Genomic DNA, 7,696 nt, shown 5'->3' on the forward strand with positions numbered 1-7,696 from the left:
TTAAACAATAGTTGAGTTAAGTAAAACTACCCAGCAGGGTGGGCAAACATTTAACCCAACTGCTGGGTTAAAACAACCCAATCGCTGGGTTTGTCCATTTTTAACCCAACTTGGGTTGTTTTTAACCCAGCATTTTTTAGAGTGTACTCTCCTGAGCATACGTCAAGGTAAACATTTCATTGAGGACTATGTCCAGGACTTTTGTGATGTGTGCCATCGAGTGGATTTTAATGATGTGGCGTTTAAAGACATTTTTCGTCACGGACTCAACGAACCGTTGCGTTCACGCTTGCCTGGGGGAAATTTTTATTTTTTTTTTTCCCTAGTACAATACATCGACCACGCCCTGTTATTGAGTGGATCATCTTTTACTGTGGGGTTTGTGGATGACGAGCCCCACAATCCCACAGTATCCACCACACCGGAGAGCCTCCACGTCCCTACGTTCATGTCTGGAATTGTTTATGCCACGCCAGTACCTGCTCCTGCCATGCCTGCCACGCCAGTGTCTCGTCTACAGTTGGCTGCTGCGCACTCATGGCCGCCGGCCGCTTCGCACTCAGACCCGCCGGCCGCTGCGCACTCAGACCCGCCGGCCGCTGCGCACTCAAGGCCGCCGCGCCAGTGTCTCGCCCCGAGATGGCCGCCACGCCAGTGTATTGTATGGTATATCTATGTTTTTTTCTTTTGAAATAAATCAGGTAAAGCTTTGATATAGAACATTTCGCAGTGTTTTACTGAGAAGTATTTTGTATATTTTTATTGAGCAGTCTGTTGTGTTTTCCCTCACAGGTTCAGAAGCTGAAGACGTACAGATCCTGTCTCAGGTGGGGCCGAACGGCATCCCATGTGACCAACCTGTGGCTGATCTCATTGCAGCTAAATACATCTGTCAGAGACCCGCCGGCCACGGAGCCATTGCCAAATACATTCTGACGCTGGAGATAAAGAGCATGTCACAGGTGCACCAGGATCACATTGACAGGGCTCATTTTTAGAATGTATTCCAATTCCTAGTTTAAATAGTGAGTTTGTGTCACTGTGATAACAAATTATTTTCTAATTTCTAATTATTGGGAAGGACTTGTCCCCCTCAGTGTCTATGGTGGTTATGGCCTTACGCTGATCGTAATTAGACAAGTAGAGGTAGTTTAACTGGTAGCATTCCCCCTTGTTATTTTGCACTCCATAGCTTAGACCAGTGAATTGAGCCTTTTATGGATCTGGAGAAGTACCTTTGCTCAAACAGGGCTTGTTTGCTCTTCCCTAATTGCTCTAGGGTATTTGGCAGGCTTTAATAGTCTACTCCCATATGGCTTTGTCAAGGTGCTGGTATAGGTGAGGCATTTTTTCTGTGGTATTGGCGCCTGTCCCACAAGGAAGGTTGGAAAGGTCGGGACTTTCCCTGAGAGCATAAATGATTGGGAAAAATATTGTCTTTGGGAGTGGTGCCACCATACAGTCTATATGAGTCATTTTGGATCTGCCCTTGGGGTTGATGTGCTCTTACTGCCTAAGTAATCCGTAGAGACAATTTATGCCATTATGTTTGTGCATATTCACATCTCAGCATACATTCCCTCAGCATGGCATAGTATCCCCACAGCATGAACTCCATGATGCAGTGTTGAAATTTCACTTTGAAAGGGAATGTCTAGGTTAGGTATGTAACTCTGGTTCCCTGAGACAAATAACAAGATGCTGCGTCTCATTGCCATGGTTGATGACGTGCAATACAGGCACCCTTTTATACTCTCAGGCAACGTTCCCTCTAAGCTGCGCGCGTGAAAAAATAATTGCCGCACAGAGAACAGACATGAAAATCATGTGTGGGGAAATCCATTTGATTGTAGTAGTTTAAATGAGAAATAATTGAAGTGCTCTGGACAACCGCTATAGAGTTATTGTCGCTATAGAGTTGGAACTGGTGAATGCGGTTTACAGGTTTCATAGAAAGAGAACGATTGAGCGCGTGTGAGCTGGCTGGCCCTGAGCCAAATCAGTCGCGGTAAGAATGCTGTCATGTTTGCAGACTAAATGCATCAATACGAGAGGCAACGCGAAACGAAAAGAAATGTGAAATAAAACGTTGTGTTTTAATGAAAAGTGGTGGAAATAACGGATGATGGGCACAGAATGCTAACAAAACTTTGAGACATTTACAATCACACACCCACCACAGGTGAAGCTTAAAAACTCAAAATACATCAGTGATATATCTCTGTTTAAACAGATTTTTGTGTGTAGTGGTGTGGGTTTCAGGGATGTTTAGATAACTATAAAAGAGTTAACGTTCACTTTTCTTAAAAATATTTAGCTATCAGATCTGTTTAAATGCTTCAGTTTGTTTTCACTTTATAATATATTAAAACAAATGGAAGCATTTAAACTGATATAATACTGTATACCAGTTTAAATACTTAAATATTGTATTATATATTTATTATATTATAATGTAAGCCTAATTAAAAAAAAAAGATCTCACAAGGATTGTTTAGGGCTCCTTGCCATGAAAAATCTTGAAACCTCCTGGTATAAAAAATCTGGGAAATTCATAAGCAATAAACATGTAATTTTGATGGTTTAACACTGTCTGTTGCTAATAATTGACTGTACAAAAACACATTATGGTTGTCCCAAACCATCATTGTAACTGCTCATATTATATTATTATAAAGAATTGAACTGTCCTGCAGGAGGACAGGAATTATTTTTTAATAGAATTTCTTGGTAAAGACTGGTACAGTTAATACAGCAATGTGAAAAAAATCTCAAGTAACCTAAAATGTGCTTAATTTAGTGACTGAACTGCTTGTTTTCAAAAATATTATTTAATAAATCACTGTTACATCAAGGGTCAAATAAAATAGAAACGGCAAATTAAAGTTAAATGTTACAGTTGCATGATAAAACCATTTTTTTGTGTGCGTTTATGTTGATTGTACAGGTCTGATATAAAGTTAATATAATGTTTTTGCAGAGAAAAACAGAGAAAAGTTTTGCTCAGCGAGAAAAAAAATTAGAGGGAACATTGCTCCAACCCCTGTTTTATCATTGCTGAGATTGGACAGAACCATCAAGGAGACATAGAAATCACCAAAAATGATGTGAAGTCTGATAACGTGTTGATGCCGGTTCTTTTCATGTATCATCCTGAGGGCCGTTCACACAGAACATGTTTTTTCATTCCACTACATTAACTTTCCTTTGTTTTTCAATTTAAACCCATGCTAGACAGATGTGTTTGACCATTTGCAGTGTTTCATGCATGACATGACTAAAAATGTGGTGCAAAAGTTAAAAGAAGTAAAAAAAAAAAAAAAAACGCATCATTCGACTGCCCTGCATCCCATGTTTTTAACTGCAAAAACGTGTTCTGTGTGAACTGGCCCAAACTTAGGATCTTAGAAAGTGAAATTCATTTTTTTATCCAGAATTTATATTTGTCGTCAATCAAATCCACTTCTACTTCCTCTTTTATCTCCATTCAGGACTGTGGAGCCGATTATGCCAAGTTTTAGAACTCAACTCAAGTTAATTTTATTTATAAAGCATTTTCAACACACAAGTGGAACCAAAGTGCTGTACAGAAAGTATAAAAGAGAAACATAAAAAACAAAACAAAAAAACAGACATATGACATACACACTTACAAAGCATTGTCTAAAGCTAAAGAAAACAAATAAGTTTTAAGCGCACTCTGAAAAACACCCAATGAAGGACAAGTTTTTAGAGACAGGAAGGTCATTCCAAAGCCTAGGAGCTGCAACAGAAAACGCCCGATCACCTTTACATTTTAAACGCGTACGTCGAACCACAAGAAGCAACTGATCGTTTGAGCGCAGAGATCTGCTGGATTGACAGCGGCTGATTAAATCAGTAACATACTCAGGGGCTAGATCATGCAGAGACTTAAAAACGTACAACAGTGCTTTGTATTGAATTCTGTAACGTATGGGTAACCAATGTAGTTTAATTAAAACCGGAGTAATGTGTTCTCTCTTCTTAGTACCTGTTAAAAGTCTAGCAGCTGAGTTCTGAACGAGCTGCAAACGGGAGAGAGAAGCCTGACTTACACCCAAATACAATACATTACAATAATCCAAACGTGAAGACACAAAGGCATGAACAACCTTCTCCATATCATTAAAGGTAAGAATAGATTTCAATTTAGATATTGATCTAAGATGGAAGAAACCATTCTTAACAACAGCATTGATTTGCTGCTCAAATTTGAGCTCAGATTCAAAAATGACACCAAGGTTCCTCATGCTAGACAGTTTTTTCCCAGGCAGTCATCATCCACACACCCCTTATTTCCAAATAAAATGATCTCAGTCTTATCCTCATTTAATTGGAGAAAGTTATTTGTAAGCCAGCACTTAACTTCTGCCAAACATGCATGAAGGGACTGAATGGCACTTTTATGCCCATGTTTCAGTGGTACATAAATTTGAGAATCATCTGCATAAAGATGATACTGAATCCCAAATTTCTCAAAAATAGAACCTAGAGGGAGCATATAAAGGGAAAATATAATTGGTCCCAGTATTGTGCCCTGTGGAACGCCACACACAAGGGGGCAATGGAAGAAAAATAATCCCCTAAACTGACTGAAAGCCCTGAAATGGTTCTCTTCCTATTTAAAGAATAGGACTCTAAGCCCTGAATACCAACCTGATCCCTAAGACGATCAATGAGAATGTTATGATCAACTGTATCAAATGCTGCTGTAAAATCTAACAACAGCAAGACAACACGGTTTCCAGAATCAACACCTCGTAGGATATCATTAGACACCCTCAAAAGAGCAAATTCTGTACTATGACCAACTCTAAAACCTGACTGGAATCTATCGCAGATGTTATTCCTAATTAAAACAACTTTTTCTAGTATTTTTTAAATAAAAGGCAATTTTGAAATTGGAAGAAAACTACTCATGTCAAAGGGATCTAAGCTGGGGTTTTTTAAAAGGGGCTGAATAACCGTGTGCTTAAAACTAACCGGAACAACACCAGATGTCAAACTAGTATTTATAATAGACAGAATACTTGGGCCAATTGATTCAAGTACCTGCTTAAACAGAGAAGGAAGCACATCACCAGGAGACCTGGTGGGCTTCATATTAGCAGTTATATCCTTAAGCTGCTGCAAAGAAACAGGCATAAAACTGGTCAAATGGTTCTGAGGGGCAACAGAAACAATAAAATCATTACCAACAGATGAAATTAGAGATCTAATTCCATCAACCGTACCAATGAAAAAGTTTAAAAACTCTTCTGCACTCACTCCTTCTGCTGACATGTGTGGAGTAGCAGTAGGATGAAGAACAGCATTTACAGTAGAGAAAAGTACTCTGTCATCATCTCCAGAAACTGTAATAATTCTAGAGAAATAATTTGATCTAGCCATTTTAACAGCTCTTTGATACTCATTCAAACGGTTCTTCAAAATCTCATAAGAGACTTGTAATTTATCTTTAACCCATTTGCGTTCAGCCCTCCTACACTCCCAATCCTCTTCGATTTCACAAGGACTCCAGCACGCTTCCCACACTTCCTTCGCCGTTTCCTCCACATGCACGGACATCCTGGCAGGTAGCACATTTTCCTCAATGCGACTGGCACAAAATGCGAGTGCAGGTGCCAATCATCTCTGGGATCGCTAAATAAACAATCGGTCACAACCGATCGAATATTAAGTAGCGTCATGCGATCATATACCAGAGGGGAGCAAACAGAGCGCATGATAAAACAAACAAAAAACAGTACAAACAAAAGAGATAAGGACAGACTCTGGCAAGCCGGCAAACATCCTGGCGCCATCTTGAAATTCCTTTTCTCTGTATTAGATACAGAAGATACTGTATAGATACAGACTAAAAGAGTGAGATCGAACACAGATTCACCAAGCAGGCTCTGGAGCGTCCCTACATATCCCCTCACGCCTGGGGCCCGACCTATCACCATCTGGAGTTCAGTCACCAGCAGTACAGAGAATTGCAACAGTACACCAGTGAAGTTGGCATATTCTTTACTGCATCAGGGATGGACGAGGTGAACAAAGGAAAGAGGGTCCCAACGTCTGCATGTTAACATGAATTATGATTTGCAAATGTCCCTCAGAGACCCAGTGGATTGAAATACATCTCATAACTTTTCCTCTCCCTACCTCAATCAGATGGCTGTAGAATTAATTAATGAAATCAATGTGCCTGTTTTCAAAGTTGCCTCAGCTGACACCAACAATATCCCTTACCTGGAGAAAACCGCCAAAAAAGGTAAAACTCTGTGACGTTGAGACCCAGTTCTGATTGGCCAGAAAGCAGAGTGAATGAAGCCTAGAAATCCTGGTGTGGATTTTCTGGATTTTCATGTTGGGCTGGATTTAAGTCTGCAAAGAAATCGACATGTGTGAACTCCTCTTAATGTGTTAATGACTAAAAAGTTGACCTTATTTTCTCCCAGAAGTAGCCATTTTTTAAGCTAACATTTTGGTGTATTTGTGTAGGTCGTCCCATGGTGATTTCTAGTGGAATGCAGTCTATGGAGACCATGCGCTGTGTTTACCAAACCGTCAAGAAGCACAATCCCAATTTCACGTTCCTGCAGTGCACCAGCGCTTATCCACTGCCACTAGAGCACGTCAACCTCAGCCTGATCCCTGTAAGACATAAATAGCTTTAATCTCATTTTCATGATATGAAATTACTGAAGAAAATGTTTAATTTTTTTAGTAGTAGCAGAGTAGTTTGAAATCTTTCTTTCCCTTTTTTCTACGCAGGTGTTCCAGAAGGAGTTTCCGGACATTCCCATAGGCTACTCTGGACATGAGATGGGCATCCATGTGTCTGTGGCTGCTGTGGCACTTGGGGCAAAGGTCCTGGAGTGTCATGTGACCCTGGATAAGAGCTGGAAAGGCAGTGACCATTCAGCATCACTGGAGCCAGCGGAGCTGGCGGAGCTGGTGAAAGCCATCAGGAAGGTTGAGATGGCAATGGGCTCGCCAATCAAACAGATGCTGCCCTGTGAGGCTTCCTGTCACAGCAAGGTCAGATATAACGGTTGTTCTGGCAGACTTTAAAAGCAAAAAATGATTAGAAATCATTATATCAATGTGTATATTCTTTGTTTTAGTTGGGGAAGTCAGTGGTGGCCCGGAAACCATTGCAGAAGGGTCAGACATTAACTCTCGACATGCTGACAGTAAAAGTGGCCGAACCGCACGGCATGAGACCAGAGAACATCTTCAAACTGGTTGGCAAGAAAATCACTGTGGACCTGGAGAAAGATGCCACCATTACTGATGCCATAATACAAGACTGATGATCAGACACTCCAAAAGTAAAGGAGCAATGAAGGGATCTTACGTTTAATACGTTTAATAAATCAGAAATATGATGTCTTGTATTGATTTTTGCCTAATGTCTTGCTATATGTTTGCTCCATGTTGTAAGCTTGCAGACTATAATTGTCTTTGAAATTGTGGTGAACACTTTGTCAATTAAAATATATTTCAATCAGTTTGAGCTCAACTTTGAATCTACATAAGTTGAAAGAAAAAAAAAAAAGGATGAAGTGGTATGGGGTACAGAGGTGGTATTAGATCAGGTTGCTATTTAGGGGCATCAGAGTGGCCCTAACAGCCGTGAATGCTCCGTTAGAGCATAATATTTCAATGAGTGTGTGTTTCAACC

General features: G+C 40.2%; 1 pseudogene; it reads left to right on the top strand.

Moving 5' to 3' along the window:
- Positions 1–386: 386 nt before the first annotated feature.
- LOC137015597 (sialic acid synthase-like) lies at positions 387–7,331 on the top strand (annotated as a pseudogene).
- The last annotated feature ends 365 nt before the right edge of the window (positions 7,332–7,696 follow it).

This window comes from Chanodichthys erythropterus, chromosome 24 (genome assembly GCF_024489055.1).
Source record: "Chanodichthys erythropterus isolate Z2021 chromosome 24, ASM2448905v1, whole genome shotgun sequence".
Lineage (NCBI taxonomy): Eukaryota > Metazoa > Chordata > Actinopteri > Cypriniformes > Xenocyprididae > Chanodichthys > Chanodichthys erythropterus.